Below are 15,697 nucleotides of genomic sequence, written 5' to 3'. Positions count from 1 at the left end.
GTGGCAGTGCCACTTCCAGACATGGCTGTGCATGTGCTGTAAAGGTGCTGGAGCGTGATTGGCTGGAGATGGCTGGCAAGCCTGGCTCCAGGAAGTCTGGATGGGTCTGCCTAGGAGTGAGTGGAGAGATCAGCATGAGTGATGTGAGGGAGGGCTGCACCTGGTTCCTGAATGGGGCTGGGCTTTCCCCACACAATGCTGGCTCCGCCCCCTGTGGTGCGTCTAACAACCCTAGCCTCCCTAGTGAATGAAAGGGGTGGGTGAGCCATCAAGGGTGCTCCAAAACCAGCTGCGACTGGTTTCTCCAACACCCTGCACCTACAGACAAAGGATTTAGTAGTATAAGAAGGGGCTGTGTCCCCTTACAATTTGTTCTCTCCCAGGATCCTGAGGGGGCTACTGCTGTTGCTGGGCATGAGGACCACCACTTGGATTGCCTCCCTGGCTGGAGGCCCAGTGAGCTGGCTCTGGGCCCAGCCTTGCCCCTAACTGCCTAGAAGAACTTTGTGGGAACTTTATTGGGCTTATAGCGCCTGGGAGCGCTGCATTTGACCCCTAGCGCTGGATTTGCCTTTATAGCGCTTGGGAGCGCTTTACTTTCCCTTTCGCGGCTGCCCACGCCCCTTTTTGCAGATTTTAACGTCACCTGGCAGGTGCCCACCCTGCCAGGGACTTTGTGCTGTTTTTGGCCTGAGAGAGTGCTCAACTCGCTTTATATTTAAATTGGAGGGACCCCACCCCTCGTAGCACCGAGTTCACCGCCGCAGCCCCGGAGTGTTTTTAAACGTTGCCGGGCCGCTGCCTAGTGCGACCCGGAAGTGCCCGCCTCCCTGCTCGGGGCCGCACTGTCATTGGCGGCCACCCGAGGCAGGAAGCCAGGCAAAACAAAACAAGACGCCCAGACGAGGGCGGGACCGGCGAGTCTCCCTTCCGCTTCACCCCCGGTCTGGAGAAGCCTAGGAGTGCCTCAGAAGCAGCCCCGGAATGCCACGCTCCCCCCGCAGGACAAGAGAGGAGAGCCCTGAAGCCCCGTGTAGCCGCTGGTAAGGAGGAGACGACCGGCAGCCTCCCAGAGCCGGTGAGTGCAGCAGAGCAGAAAGGGGGGCCGTCAGGGCACATTGCCGGTGCCCCCGCCCCCCCTCCAGTGTGTAGAGCCTGTTGAGGCTCAGGGGGCAATCCGTTTTATTAGAGCCAGAGAGGCTCTGGGGGCCATTGCGTCCTTGTTTCTCTCGAGCCTAAGAGAGGCTCGAACAACAGAGCAAGTGGTCCTAGAGCCCCGAGGCTCCAAAAGGCGACATTCCATTGTGAAGAGCCCTGAGAGGCTCTTGGGGGCCATAGTTGCTTCGAGTCCCCAGGAGGGGGGCTCTAACGAAGGAGTACATTGCCATTTAGAGCCCACGAGGCTCAGGGGGCATTTTTGCATTTCGAGTCCCCAGAGGGGGGTGGGGGGGGACTCCAACACTCCTGAGGGCCCAGTTGGTTGTTTCAGAGCCAGCAAGGCTCCCACATCGTTTTTGGTGCTACTGTTCCTTTTAGGAGCCCAGAGGAGACTTACAGCTGCCCAGCACTTCGTGGGCAGCTGCCACGTTTAGGCCCCTGACACTGGGACACAGGGCGTCCTAGCCCCAAAAAGGCCAGTTAGCCTAGGGACAGTCACAGGTGGTGACTTATGTGAGTTTGGCGCAATTGTTCTTTTGCTGCACCAATTGTTCTTTTGCTGCACCTCTGAATGTATGTTATGCATCATGTGTTTTCCTTCCCTACACCTCTGAATGTGTTGTGATGCATCATGTGTAATGTGCCTACGCCCCTACAGGTATTGTGATACTTAGGTGGTTGTTCTTGCTAGTACAGGTGGTGCTAGTGAGGTCCTGGTTCTCTGCGTGACCTGTTCCTAAGGTGGTTAGGGTTGCGTAGGTGGTACTTCCCTGTTACCAGTGATTACTGGTTGTGTGCTTTATGTTCTATTTTGTGCTACAGTGATTTATATTCCATGTTCTAAGAGCTAATTCTACCTAGTGCTAAGTTCTAAAAGGGCCTATTCCTGACAGTGGTCCATGTGGCCCTGTCTTGTACATATCCCCTGTAAATTCTGCCCGTGCCTGTTGGCACATTGTAAAGTGTGTGTTTTCATCTAATGTGTTTTGGTGTAATACAAAGGCTATTTTTATACATAACCTTGTGTGGAGTTTCCTTTGTGGTGGGCCTTGGGTGTTGTTGCTGGGGTGCGTGCGCAAATACTTAACTCACATCGCCTCCAAGTTTAGCCTTGCTGCTCGCGCCACGTTACCTAGAGGGTGAGCAGGGGTTATCTTGGCGTGTAACTCCATTGCCCTGACTTAGGAGTGGTGGTCTCTGACTGACTTTGGCGCAAGCCCTGGCAGAGCCAGGGATCCCATTTGTAACATTGGCTGGCAGCGGAGAGGATCCGGATTTGTGTTTGCGTTGTACCACAGTGGCAACAGGCCGCACTACAATACTCTGCATTTTAGATAACCACATTTCGGGGATTATTGTTTTTTTGAAGTTCCATATTTTCTTCTCCTGAAGGTATCATTGTGTAACTGTGTCTAGTACATTTGTCCCCCGCCCTGCGCCCAGAGTCGGTACCCATGTCACGTGTGGTCAGGTTGAGGAATCAGGGGTGGTACAAACTGCCTTACCAGTCCGAGGGGGGGTTGTGTGTGGATGAATGGTGCATGGCACTAGACAAGTGAGTGCGAGTTCTCTGGGATAGAGAGCTTGCTGAATACCTTTGTGAATTGTGTACTCCTGTGTTAAGCGCAGACCCCTAGGTTCCCTGTGTAATCTTGTCTCTGTAACGTCCTGCAAAAATGGAACCTGCTTTTGATCTCCGTAATCTAGGTTCATACAGTGTGTGGGAGCTGAGAAGGTTCTGTGAAGAGAGAGGCAAAGGGGCGGATAAGGCAGGCTGGTACGAACTTAAGAACTGCATGGTCAGATGGCAAGAGGATCAATGGGATCTTGAGCGCAGTGAGGAAAGGGCCTGGGCCTCACACCATGAGGGTGGTGGGTCTGTAGGGAGCCCTGAAGATTCAGAAGAGGAGGGAGAAGATGACAGAACCTGGACACCAGTAGAGAGTATAGACCCCATAGATAGGGAGTCCCTTGCTGGGTCCAGCGTAGGAGGCAGCGCCTCATCCCTTTCTCTGTCCCCAGAGGAGCTGGAAGATAGGAGGAGAGAAAGGGAGCACCAGCTGGCTTTAGAAAAGCTCAGGTTAGAGCATGCCCAGGCTATGGCACAGCTGGGCGTTAGAAAGCAACAGTTAGAGACTGAGAGGGTCTTAGCGCAGGAAAGGATAGAGGAGGCTGAGAGGGCCTCCACCAGAGGCAAAGTAGCTCTGGAGGGTAGACTATCCTCTGTGCGCAGTTTTAATTTTCTGGACTCCCCAGGGCGGGTTGAGTCCAGTGGTGTCAGATATATAGAGCCCAGTGCGAGCAATCCCACTCCCAGTTCCCAGAGTATGGTACCTGTTTCCCAGGAAGAGGAGTATAGGTTGAAATTCAGGGGCAGTTGGAAGCGGTCTCACCACTCTTGGGAGGAGTTTGAGGATGAATGTTGTGGAGCACTGTGGGCTTGGGTAGAGGTTCACACTGACTCTGATTTTGACACACTGCTTAATATGGTTCTCAAAGAGCAGGTGCTCAGTTGTTGTTCACCAGGGTTGCACCAACCCCTGTTGGGGTGTGGATTGTTTGATGCATGTGAGCTTGCAGATGAAGCAGACCGCTGGGAAAGAGTCATTAGGGAGTGACTCCAAAAGTAGTGGTTCAGGTATCCTCCAGCTCAGCGTGGTGGAGGAGGCTCAGTGTAGCCCAGCTAGGTCCCAGGATAGCAAGGAGGGTGTAGGGGTTCACTGCCTGGCTCAGTGGAGCAGGAGTGAGAGGGAGACCGAGGGTCCCCAGACGCCCGAAGCCCTGCCTCAGGACTTGGATAGGTCCTTGAGGGAACACCAGGTTGGGGACCTAGGCTGTGCTGTTAGTCCATTTGAGGAAGATCTCCTAGTGTCTAGGGAACCTTGAGCATCTGTAACTAGAGCTCCAGGGGTTCTAGAGTCTGGCGGTACCGCTCCGGTAGGGAGGGTACAGGAGTCCAGCGTGAGGAGTGATTGGGGGAGTTCCCCAGTGGAAGAACCAGTGGGTCAGGAACTACCCAGTTGGGCTAGGATCCCGTGTAGTGACCATGGTGACACCACTTCTGTTCTGGGGGATCTTCACGCACTGTCAGGTGGACAGGGGACGGGAGATCTGCGCCAGACAGACAGTCACACAACATATGTGTCATTTGTTAGCCTCAGGGGGATGGTGTGTGAATCCCCAGAAGTCCTGGAGTGCCAGGCAATTATTCCACTAAAGTTTCTAGACCTGAGGTTGGAAGGCCAGGTTCAGGATCTGCCTGACCTGAAGGGTAGGATGTCTGTAAGCAGTGTCCTGACCGGTTCACCTTCCAGGGGAACCCCTCCAGTTGGGAGGGTGCAGACCTCTGGAAGGGGGTGCAGAGGGTGGGAAAACCCACCTCTAACCCTGGTGCAACCTGAGGGGTTAAACCCTGGGTTGGAATGGCGTGCTAGGTGTACCCCTCGCCGGAGGAGGAGGAACCCTAGGAGAAGAGGTAGGGGGAGGAGAGCCTTCCCTGAGACTCCTGGTCCGCCTGAGGGTGTAGACCCTAGGCTGGAGAACCAGTGGCAGTCTAGTCCTGTCTTGCAGACAGGAAGAGTGGAGAATGGCTACTATGTGCCAGGGGTTAATACCCCCCGCTCTGCGAATTTGCAAGGACCGGTGGCACCTGGGTGGCCCAGGGCCTGGTCCTGGCCCCGGACAGCTCAGGAGTACCAGTGGGGTAGCCCAGTTGGTCCAGACAGTGTTTTGAGAAGGAATCCCATGGGTTCACCGTGGCATAGAACAGGAGGGTGTCCCTGCAGTTGCGGGCCCGCGTCCGTGTTCTATCACCCCAAGCAGGGAAGTCCATTACGGTGGTGATTGGTCTTCCCTGCGTTTTGGCTGGAAGTGGGTTGTGTTGGACTTGGCCCTTCTGGCAGGTTCACCCCTGAACTTTTTGCTTTTAATGGTGAACTGGTGATGGTGATTTTTTGGGTTCTGCACACTTTCACTGAGTCCCAGTGGAAAGTGCGTGCGCACTCTGAGTGCGTGGAGTAAGGTTGGCCTGCCCTCCCATAGGAATGCATGGGGAATGTATGTGTCCCTGGTAGTTCCTGATGCGTGGGGTGTACAGGCTCAAGTCTGGTATGTGTGGACTCGTGTGATTGAATGCTGCGAAAGGCGTGTATGTGTCTAGTGTGGAAGTGCCACTTCCAGACATGGCTGTGCTTGTGCTGTAAAGGTGCTGGAGCGTGATTGGCTGGAGATGGCTGGCAAGCCTGACTCCAGGAAGTCTGGATGGGTCTGCCCAGGAGTGAGTGGAGAGATCAGCATGAGCGATGTGAGGGAGGGCTGCACCTGGTTCCTGAATGGGGCTGGGCTTTCCCCCACACAATGCTGGCTGCCACGTTTAGGCCCCTGACACTGGGACACAGGGCGTCCTAGCCCCAAAAAGGCCAGTTAGCCTAGGGACAGTCACAGGTGGTGACTTATGTGAGTTTGGCGCAATTGTTCTTTTGCTGCACCAATTGTTCTTTTGCTGCACCTCTGAATGTATGTTATGCATCATGTGTTTTCCTTCCCTACACCTCTGAATGTGTTGTGATGCATCATGTGTAATGTGCCTACGCCTCTACAGGTATTGTGATACTTAGGTGGTTGTTCTTGCTAGTACAGGTGGTGCTAGTGAGGTCCTGGTTCTCTGTGTGACCTGTTCCTAAGGTGGTTAGGGTTGCGTAGGTGGTACTTCCCTGATACCAGTGATTACTGGTTGTGTGCTTTATGTTCTATTTTGTGCTACAGTGATTTATATTCCATGTTCTAAGAGCTAATTCTACCTAGTGCTAAGTTCTAAAAGGGCCTATTCCTGACAGTGGTCCATGTGGCCCTGTCTTGTACATATCCCCTGTAAATTCTGCCCGTGCCTGTTGGCACATTGTAAAGTGTGTGTTTTCATCTAATGTGTTTTGGTGTAATACAAAGGCTATTTTTATACATAACCTTGTGTGGAGTTTCCTTTGTGGTGGGCCTTGGGTGTTGTTGCTGGGGTGCGTGCGCAAATACTTAACTCACATCGCCTCCAAGTTTAGCCTTGCTGCTCGCGCCACGTTACCTAGAGGGTGAGCAGGGGTTATCTTGGCGTGTAACTCCATTGCCCTGACTTAGGAGTGGTGGTCTCTGACTGACTTTGGCGCAAGCCCTGGCAGAGCCAGGGATCCCATTTGTAACATTGGCTGGCAGCGGAGAGGATCCGGATTTGTGTTTGCGTTGTACCACAGTGGCAACAGGCCGCACTACAATACTCTGCATTTTAGATAACCACATTTCGGGGATTATTGTTTTTTTGAAGTTCCATATTTTCTTCTCCTGAAGGTATCATTGTGTAACTGTGTCTAGTACATTTGTCCCCCGCCCTGCGCCCAGAGTCGGTACCCATGTCACGTGTGGTCAGGTTGAGGAATCAGGGGTGGTACAAACTGCCTTACCAGTCCGAGGGGGGGTTGTGTGTGGATGAATGGTGCATGGCACTAGACAAGTAAGTGCGAGTTCTCTGGGATAGAGAGCTTGCTGAATACCTTTGTGAATTGTGTACTCCTGTGTTAAGCGCAGACCCCTAGGTTCCCTGTGTAATCTTGTCTCTGTAACGTCCTGCAAAAATGGAACCTGCTTTTGATCTCCGTAATCTAGGTTCATACAGTGTGTGGGAGCTGAGAAGGTTCTGTGAAGAGAGAGGCAAAGGGGCGGATAAGGCAGGCTGGTACGAACTTAAGAACTGCATGGTCAGATGGCAAGAGGATCAATGGGATCTTGAGCGCAGTGAGGAAAGGGCCTGGGCCTCACACCATGAGGGTGGTGGGTCTGTAGGGAGCCCTGAAGATTCAGAAGAGGAGGGAGAAGATGACAGAACCTGGACACCAGTAGAGAGTATAGACCCCATAGATAGGGAGTCCCTTGCTGGGTCCAGCGTAGGAGGCAGCGCCTCATCCCTTTCTCTGTCCCCAGAGGAGCTGGAAGATAGGAGGAGAGAAAGGGAGCACCAGCTGGCTTTAGAAAAGCTCAGGTTAGAGCATGCCCAGGCTATGGCACAGCTGGGCGTTAGAAAGCAACAGTTAGAGACTGAGAGGGTCTTAGCGCAGGAAAGGATAGAGGAGGCTGAGAGGGCCTCCACCAGAGGCAAAGTAGCTCTGGAGGGTAGACTATCCTCTGTGCGCAGTTTTAATTTTCTGGACTCCCCAGGGCGGGTTGAGTCCAGTGGTGTCAGATATATAGAGCCCAGTGCGAGCAATCCCACTCCCAGTTCCCAGAGTATGGTACCTGTTTCCCAGGAAGAGGAGTATAGGTTGAAATTCAGGGGCAGTTGGAAGCGGTCTCACCACTCTTGGGAGGAGTTTGAGGATGAATGTTGTGGAGCACTGTGGGCTTGGGTAGAGGTTCACACTGACTCTGATTTTGACACACTGCTTAATATGGTTCTCAAAGAGCAGGTGCTCAGTTGTTGTTCACCAGGGTTGCACCAACCCCTGTTGGGGTGTGGATTGTTTGATGCATGTGAGCTTGCAGATGAAGCAGACCGCTGGGAAAGAGTCATTAGGGAGTGACTCCAAAAGTAGTGGTTCAGGTATCCTCCAGCTCAGCGTGGTGGAGGAGGCTCAGTGTAGCCCAGCTAGGTCCCAGGATAGCAAGGAGGGTGTAGGGGTTCACTGCCTGGCTCAGTGGAGCAGGAGTGAGAGGGAGACCGAGGGTCCCCAGACGCCCGAAGCCCTGCCTCAGGACTTGGATAGGTCCTTGAGGGAACACCAGGTTGGGGACCTAGGCTGTCCTGTTAGTCCATTTGAGGAAGATCTCCTAGTGTCTAGGGAACCTTGAGCATCTGTAACTAGAGCTCCAGGGGTTCTAGAGTCTGGCGGTACCGCTCCGGTAGGGAGGGTACAGGAGTCCAGCGTGAGGAGTGATTGGGGGAGTTCCCCAGTGGAAGAACCAGTGGGTCAGGAACTACCCAGTTGGGCTAGGATCCCGTGTAGTGACCATGGTGACACCACTTCTGTTCTGGGGGATCTTCACGCACTGTCAGGTGGACAGGGGACGGGAGATCTGCGCCAGACAGACAGTCACACAACATATGTGTCATTTGTTAGCCTCAGGGGGATGGTGTGTGAATCCCCAGAAGTCCTGGAGTGCCAGGCAATTATTCCACCAAAGTTTCTAGACCTGAGGTTGGAAGGCCAGGTTCAGGATCTGCCTGACCTGAAGGGTAGGATGTCTGTAAGCAGTGTCCTGACCGGTTCACCTTCCAGGGGAACCCCTCCAGTTGGGAGGGTGCAGACCTCTGGAAGGGGGTGCAGAGGGTGGGAAAACCCACCTCTAACCCCGGTGCAACCTGAGGGGTTAAACCCTGGGTTGGAATGGCGTGCTAGGTGTACCCCTCGCCGGAGGAGGAGGAACCCTAGGAGAAGAGGTAGGGGGAGGAGAGCCTTCCCTGAGACTCCTGGTCCGCCTGAGGGTGTAGACCCTAGGCTGGAGAACCAGTGGCAGTCTAGTCCTGTCTTGCAGACAGGAAGAGTGGAGAATGGCTACTATGTGCCAGGGGTTAATACCCCCCGCTCTGCGAATTTGCAAGGACCGGTGGCACCTGGGTGGCCCAGGGCCTGGTCCTGGCCCCGGACAGCTCGGGAGTACCAGTGGGGTAGCCCAGTTGGTCCAGACAGTGTTATGAGAAGGAATCCCATGGGTTCACCGTGGCATAGAACAGGAGGGTGTTCCTGCAGTTGCGGGCCCGCGTCCGTGTTCTATCACCCCAAGCAGGGAAGTCCATTACGGTGGTGATTGGTCTTCCCTGCGTTTTGGCTGGAAGTGGGTTGTGTTGGACTTGGCCCTTCTGGCAGGTTCACCCCTGAACTTTTTGCTTTTAATGGTGACCTGGTGATGGTGATTTTTTGGGTTCTGCACACTTTCACTGAGTCCCAGTGGAAAGTGCGTGCGCACTCTGAGTGCGTGGAGTAAGGTTGGCCTGTCCTCCCATAGGAATGCATGGGGAATGTATGTGTCCCTGGTAGTTCCTGATGCGTGGGGTGTACAGGCTCAAGTCTGGTATGTGTGGACTTGTGTGATTGAATGCTGCGAAATGATGTATGCGGCGTGTATGTGTCTAGTGTGGAAGTGCCACTTCCAGACATGGCTGTGCTTGTGCTGTAAAGGTGCTGGAGCGTGATTGGCTGGAGATGGCTGGCAAGCCTGACTCCAGGAAGTCTGGATGGGTCTGCCCAGGAGTGAGTGGAGAGATCAGCATGAGCGATGTGAGGGAGGGCTGCACCTAGTTCCTGAATGGGGCTGGGCTTTCCCCCACACAATGCTGGCTCCACCCCCTGTGGTGGGTCTAACGACCCTAGCCTCCCTAGTGAATGAAAGGGGTGGTTGAGCCATCAAGGGTGCTCCAAAACCAGCTGCGACTGGTCTCTCCCCCACCCTGCAACTACAGACAAAGGATTTAGTAGTATAAGAAGGGGCTGTGTCCCTTTACAATTTGTTCTTTCCCAGGATTCTGAGGGGGCTGCTGCTTTTGGGAGGACCGCCACTTGGAATGCCTCCCTGTCTGGAGGCCCAGTGAGCTGGCTCTGGGCCCAGCCTTGCCCCTACCTGCCTAGAAGAACTTTTTGGGAACTTGGGCTTATAGCGCCTGGGAGCGCTCTATTTGACCCCTAGCGCTGGGAGCGCTGGATTTGCCTTTATAGCGATTGGGAGCGCTTTACTTTCCCTTTCGGGGCTGCCCACGCCGCTTTTTGCTGACTTTAACGTCCCCTGGCAGGTGCCCACCCTGCCAGGGACCTTGTGCTGTTTTTGGCCCGAGCGAGTGCCCACCTCGCTTTATATTTAAATTGGAGGGAGCCCACCCCTCGTAGCACTGAGTTCACCGCCGCAGCCCGGAGTGTTTTTAAATGTTGCCGGGCCACCCGAGGCAGGAAGCCAGGCAAAACAAAACAAGACGCCCAGACGAGTCTCCCTTCCGCTTCCCCCGGTCTGGGGAAGCCTAGGAGTGCCTCAGGAGCAGGCCTGGAAGTCCTGCCCCCCCCCCGCAGGACGAGAGAGAGGAGAGCCCTGAAGACCATGTTGCCGCTGGTAAGTAGGAGACGACCGGCAGCCTCCCAGAGACGGTCAGTGCAGCAGAGCAGAAAGGGGAGCTGTCGGGGCACATTGCCGGTGCCCGCGCCCCCCCCCCCCTCCGGTGTGTAGAGCCTGTTGAGGCTCAGGGGGAAATCCGTTTTATTAGAGCCAGAGAGGCTCTGGGGGTCATTGCGTCCTTGTTTCTCTCGAGCCTAAGAGAGGCTCCAATGACGGGGCAAGTGGTCTTAGAGCCCTGAGGCTCCCAAAGGCGACATTCCATTGTGAAGAGCCCTGAGAGGCTCTTGGGGGACATAGTTGCTTCGAGTCCCCAGGAGGGGGGCTTCAACGAAGGGGCACATTGCTATTTAGAGCCCACGAGGCTCGGGGGTCATTTTTGCATTCCGAGTCCCCATTGGGGGAGGGGGGACTCCAACACTCCTGAGGGCCCAGTTTGTTGTTTCAGAGCCAGCAAGGCTCCCACATCGTTTTTGGTGCTATTGTTCCTATTAGGAGCTAAGAGGAGACTTACAGCTGCCCAGCACTTCGTGGGCAGCTGCCAGGTTTAGGCCCCTGACACTGGGACACAGGGCGCCCTAGCCCCAACAAGGCCAGTTGGCCTAGGGACAGTCACAGGTGGTGACTTGTGAGTTTGGCGCAATTGTTCTTTTGTTGCACCTCTGAATATATGTTATGCATCATGTGTTTTCCTTCCCTACACCTCTGAATGTGTTGTGATGCATCATGTGTAATGTGCCTACGCCCCTACAGGTATTGTGATACTTAGGTGGTTGTTCTTGCTAGTACAGGTGGTGCTAGTGAGGTCCTGGTTCCCTGCGTGACCTGTTCCTAAGGTGGTTAGGGTTGCGTAGGTGGTACTTACCTGTTACCAGTGATTACTGGTTGTGTGCTTTATGTTCTATTTTGTGCTACAGTGATTTATATTCCATGTTCTAAGTGCTAATTCTACCTAGTGCTAAGTTCTAAAAGTGCCTATTCCTGACAGAGGTCCATGTGGCCCTGTCTTGTACATATCCCCTGTAAATTCTGCCCGTGCCTGTTGGCACATTGTAAAGTGTGTGTTTTCATCTAATGTGTTTTGGTGTAATACAAAGGCTATTTTTATACATAACCTTGTGTGGAGTTTCCTTTGTGGTGGGCCTTGGGTGTTGTTGCTGGGGTGCGTGCGCAAATACTTAACTCACATCGCCTCTAAGTTTAGCCTTGCTGCTCGCTCCACGTAACCTAGAGGGTGAGCTGGGGTTATCTTGGCGTGTAACTCCCTTGCCCTGACTGATGGATGATGAGCAGCCGCCTGAAACTGAACTCGGACAAGATGGAAGTCCTCATCCTGGGATCTTCACCCTCCGCCTGGGACGACTCCTGGTGGCCCCCCGCCCTGGGCAGCGCACCCAAACCAACAGACCACGCACGCAACCTGGGCTTCATCCTGGACTCCTCCCTCTTCATGAGCAGACAAGTCAACGCCGTCTCCTCGTCGTGCTTCAACATCCTGCGCATGCTACGTAAGATCTTCCGGTGGAAACCCACCGAGACCAGGAAGACGGTCACCTAGGCCCTCGTCACCAACCGTCTGGACTACGGCAACTCCCTCTATGCCGGAACCACAGCCAAACTCCAGAAGAGACTCCAGCAGATCCAGAACGCCTCAGCACGACTCATCCTTGACATCCCCCGTCGCAGCCACATCTCCGTACACCTGAGAGATCTGCACTGGCTCCCGGTCAACAAGAGAATCACCTTCCGTCTCCTCACCCACGCATACAAAGCCCTGCACAAGCAAGGACCAGCATACCTCAACAGCCGCCTCAACTTCTACGCTCCCACACGCCATCTCCGATCGACCAGCCACGCCCTCGCCGCCGTCCCCCGGATCCGAAGAGCCACCACAGGAGGAAGGTCCTTCTCCTACCTGGCCGCCAAGACTTGGAACTCCCTCCCGACACACCTCCGCCTGACCCAGGACCACCTCGCCTTCAGGAAGCAGCTCAAGACCTGGCTGTTTGAGCAGTAGCGGACCCCCCCCCCCCTAGCGCCTTGAGACCCTCCGGGTGAGTAGTGCGCTATATAAATGCTGTGATTGATTCAAGTCAAGTCAACACTTATATAGCGCACTACATACCCAGAGGGACTCAAGGCGCTTGAGGAAGGGGGAGAATTTTACTTATCGAATATCCAAGTTTTTAGTTGTTTTCTGAAGGATAGGTAGTTTTGTGTAAGGCGGAGGAGGATGGGGAGGGAATTCCAGGTTTTGGCCGCTAAGTAGGAGAAGGATCTTCCTCTCATGTTGGCTTTGTGGATGCGTGGAACAGCAGCGAGGGCTTGATTGGACGATCGCAGCTGGCGGGTGGGGGTGTAAAAGGATAGGCGCGTGTTGAGGCATTCGGGTCCAAGTTCGTAGAGGGCTTTGTGTGCGTGGGTGAGGAGATGGAACGTTATCCTCTTGTTGACGGGGAGCCAGTGAAGGTCTTTCAGGTGACCGAAAATGTGATCTTTGCGGGGAATGTCTAATATGAGTCTGGCTGAGGCGTTTTGGATGCGTTGGAGTTTTTTCTGAAGTTTGGCGGTGGTTCCGGCGTACAGGGTATTTCCGTAGTCCAGCCGGCTTGTGACCAGTGCGTGGGTGACTGTTTTTCTTGTTTCGGTGGGGATCCAACGGAATGTTTTTTTGAGCATGCGTAGGATGTTGAAGGATGATGATGATACGGCGTTGAGTTGTCCGGTCATCGAGAGTGAGGAGTCCAGGATGAAGCCCAGCTTACGTGCGTGGTCCGTCGGTATGGGTGCGTTTCCCAGGGCCGGTGGCCACCGAGAGTCATCCCAGGCAGAGGGGGATGTACCTAAGATGAGGACTTCCGTTTTGTCCGAGGTCAGTTTTAGACGGCTGTTCTTCATCCACTCGGCTACTTCTGTCATCCCTTCGTGTAGGTTGGTTTGGGCGGTGTTTGGGTTTTTGGTGAGGGAGAGGATCAGCTGTGTGTCATCTGCGTAGGAGATGATGTTGAAGTTGTGTTGTTGCGCGATGGTTGCGAGGGGGCTCATGTATACGTTGAAGAGGGTAGGGCTGAGTGAAGATCCTTGTGGTACGCCGCAGATGACTACGGTGGCCTCTGATCTAAAAGGGGGAAGGCGGACTCTCTGCGTTCTTCCGGCGAGGAACGAGATGATCCAGTCCAATGCTTTTCCTTAAATTCCGATGTTGCTGAGTCGTTGTATAAGGGTGCTATGACAGACTGTGTCGAAGGCTGCGGAGAGGTCAAGTAGGATGAGGGCGACTGTATCTCTGTTGTCCAGTAGTGTTCGAATGTCGTCTGTTGCTGCGATGAGGGCGATCTCGGTGCTGTGTTTGGCTCGGAAGCCGGACTGTGAGGAGTCGAGGGATTTGTTGGTTTCAAGGAAGGCGGCGAGCTGGCTGTTGACGGCTTTCTCAATGACTTTGGCAGGGAATGGGAGGAGCGAGATGGGGCAGTAGTTTTTGAGTTCGGTGGGGGTCTGCTGTGGGTTTTTTCAGCAGGGCGCTGAGTTCGGCGTGTTTCCAGCTTTCTGGGAAGGTGGCGGAGTTGAGGGAGCAGTTGATGACGTTTCGGAGATGGGGTGCGATAATGAAGTCTGCTTTGTTGAAGATGTGGTGGGGACATGGGTCTGTTGGGGATCCTGAGTGGATGGAGTTCATCAGGCGAATGGTGTCATCAGTGGTGATTGGGTCCCAGTCGTAGAGGTTGTTCGAGGGGGGTTTTGGTTCAGAGGTGGGTGGGGTGGACTGGTCTCCGGGTTGGTTGTCAAAGCTGTTGTGAATGTCGGCGATTTTGTCGTGGAAGAATGAAGCTAGGGAGTCGCAGAGGACTTGGGAGGGAGTGATGTCGTTGGTGCTGGCGGTGGGGTTGGTAAATTCTTTGACGATGTTGAATAGTTCCTTGCTGTTGTGGGCGTTGTCGTCTAGTCGGTATTTGAATGCTGATTTCTTGGTTGTCCGGATTAGTTGGTGGTGTTTGCGGGTGGCGTTTTTGAAGGCGGCTCGGGTGAAAGTGTTTGGGTCTTTTTTCCAGGCTTTCTCAAGGGTACGACAAAGCTTCTTGGATTTCTTAAGGTCATCGTTGAACCAGGGGGCGTTTTTGCTGCCTTGCTTGATTTGATGGTTTTTCAAGGGTGCTAATTTGTTGGCGCTGTGGGTGATCCATTGTGTGAGGTTGATGGCGGCTTGGTTTGGGTCCGATGAATTGGCAGGAGGGTTTTGGAGAAGCGATGTGAAGATCTGGTCGGTGGTGGTTTTGTTCCAGTTTCTTCGCAGAATTGGTTGAGGGTGGTTGTGGATCGTGGTCTTTTTGTAGTTGAAGTGAAAGCAGCTGTGGTCCGTCCAATGGAGAGCTGTGGTGTGATTGAAGGAGATGTGCTTGCTGGAGGTGAAGATAGGGTCAAGCGTGTGCCCTGCATAGTGGGGGTGTTTACAAGTTGTTTGAGTCCGAGATTGGCGAGGTTGTCCAGAAGGGTGGTGGTGTTGCAGTCGTTGATCTTTTCCAGGTGGAAATTGAGGTCTCCCAGTAGAATGTAGTCCTCGGAGGGGAGGGCGTGCGGGGTGATGAAGTCAGTGATGTCTTCTTTGATTGATTGATTGACTTAGGAGTGGTGGTCTCTGACTGACTTTGGCGCAAGCCCTGGCCAGCCAGGGACCCCAATTCTAACAGTCATTTCTTAAAAAGAATATTTTAATTAATACTTAAAATTATTATTAAAAGTATAATCTAAAAAAACTTTGCTTTAAAATTGTATTAAATAGGACGAATAAACAATATAAAAATCGAGCAAAAAACTATAAAGGGATTTAAGGCTAAATAAAAGAAATTCGTTGTGAAGGAAGTCGTACTAAAAACAAGTAGTTGTAATGAATAGATCGTTGTAAAAACTTTCGTGGTAAAGGAGGTCATGGTTCAGGCAGTCGTGCTTCAGGCAGTAGTTATTGAGTCATACAACCAAGCTTGTGATACCAAAGGGGATGATGGACGGAGCGTTTGAGCAAATCTAACACTCACCCCCAGTCAACTGATCTGGGTTTAATCCATCATTCTTTAGCTCACTCCACCACCCCAGTTCAGACATGGCCATATGCAAATCAGTCTGTCCCTGTGCCTCATGGGAACAGTCCAGCCCGAACTGCCAAGCCATGTCTTCTCTGGACCGGAAACAAGCATCCGGGTACCGGTTTCTGGCTATTCAGCCATCATCAGCCAGGCTAGCTTGAATGCAATGGCAAAGTGAGCAAGGGACACCCGTCTGTGCATACCTTGCAAACTTAGGGCGAACAAAGTGATACCAAAGGGGATGAGGGACGGCGCGTTCAAGCAAATCAAACACTCACCCCCAGTCAACTGATCTGGGTTTAATCCATCATCATTCTTTAGCTCACTCCTCCAACCCAGTTCAGACATGGCCATATGCAAATCAGTCTGACCCTGTGCCTCATGGG

This window comes from Lissotriton vulgaris, chromosome 6 (genome assembly GCF_964263255.1).
Source record: "Lissotriton vulgaris chromosome 6, aLisVul1.2, whole genome shotgun sequence".
Taxonomy (NCBI): Eukaryota; Metazoa; Chordata; class Amphibia; order Caudata; family Salamandridae; genus Lissotriton; species Lissotriton vulgaris.
The sequence above is the reverse complement of the archived record's forward strand: the minus strand, read 5'-3'. Positions refer to the sequence as shown.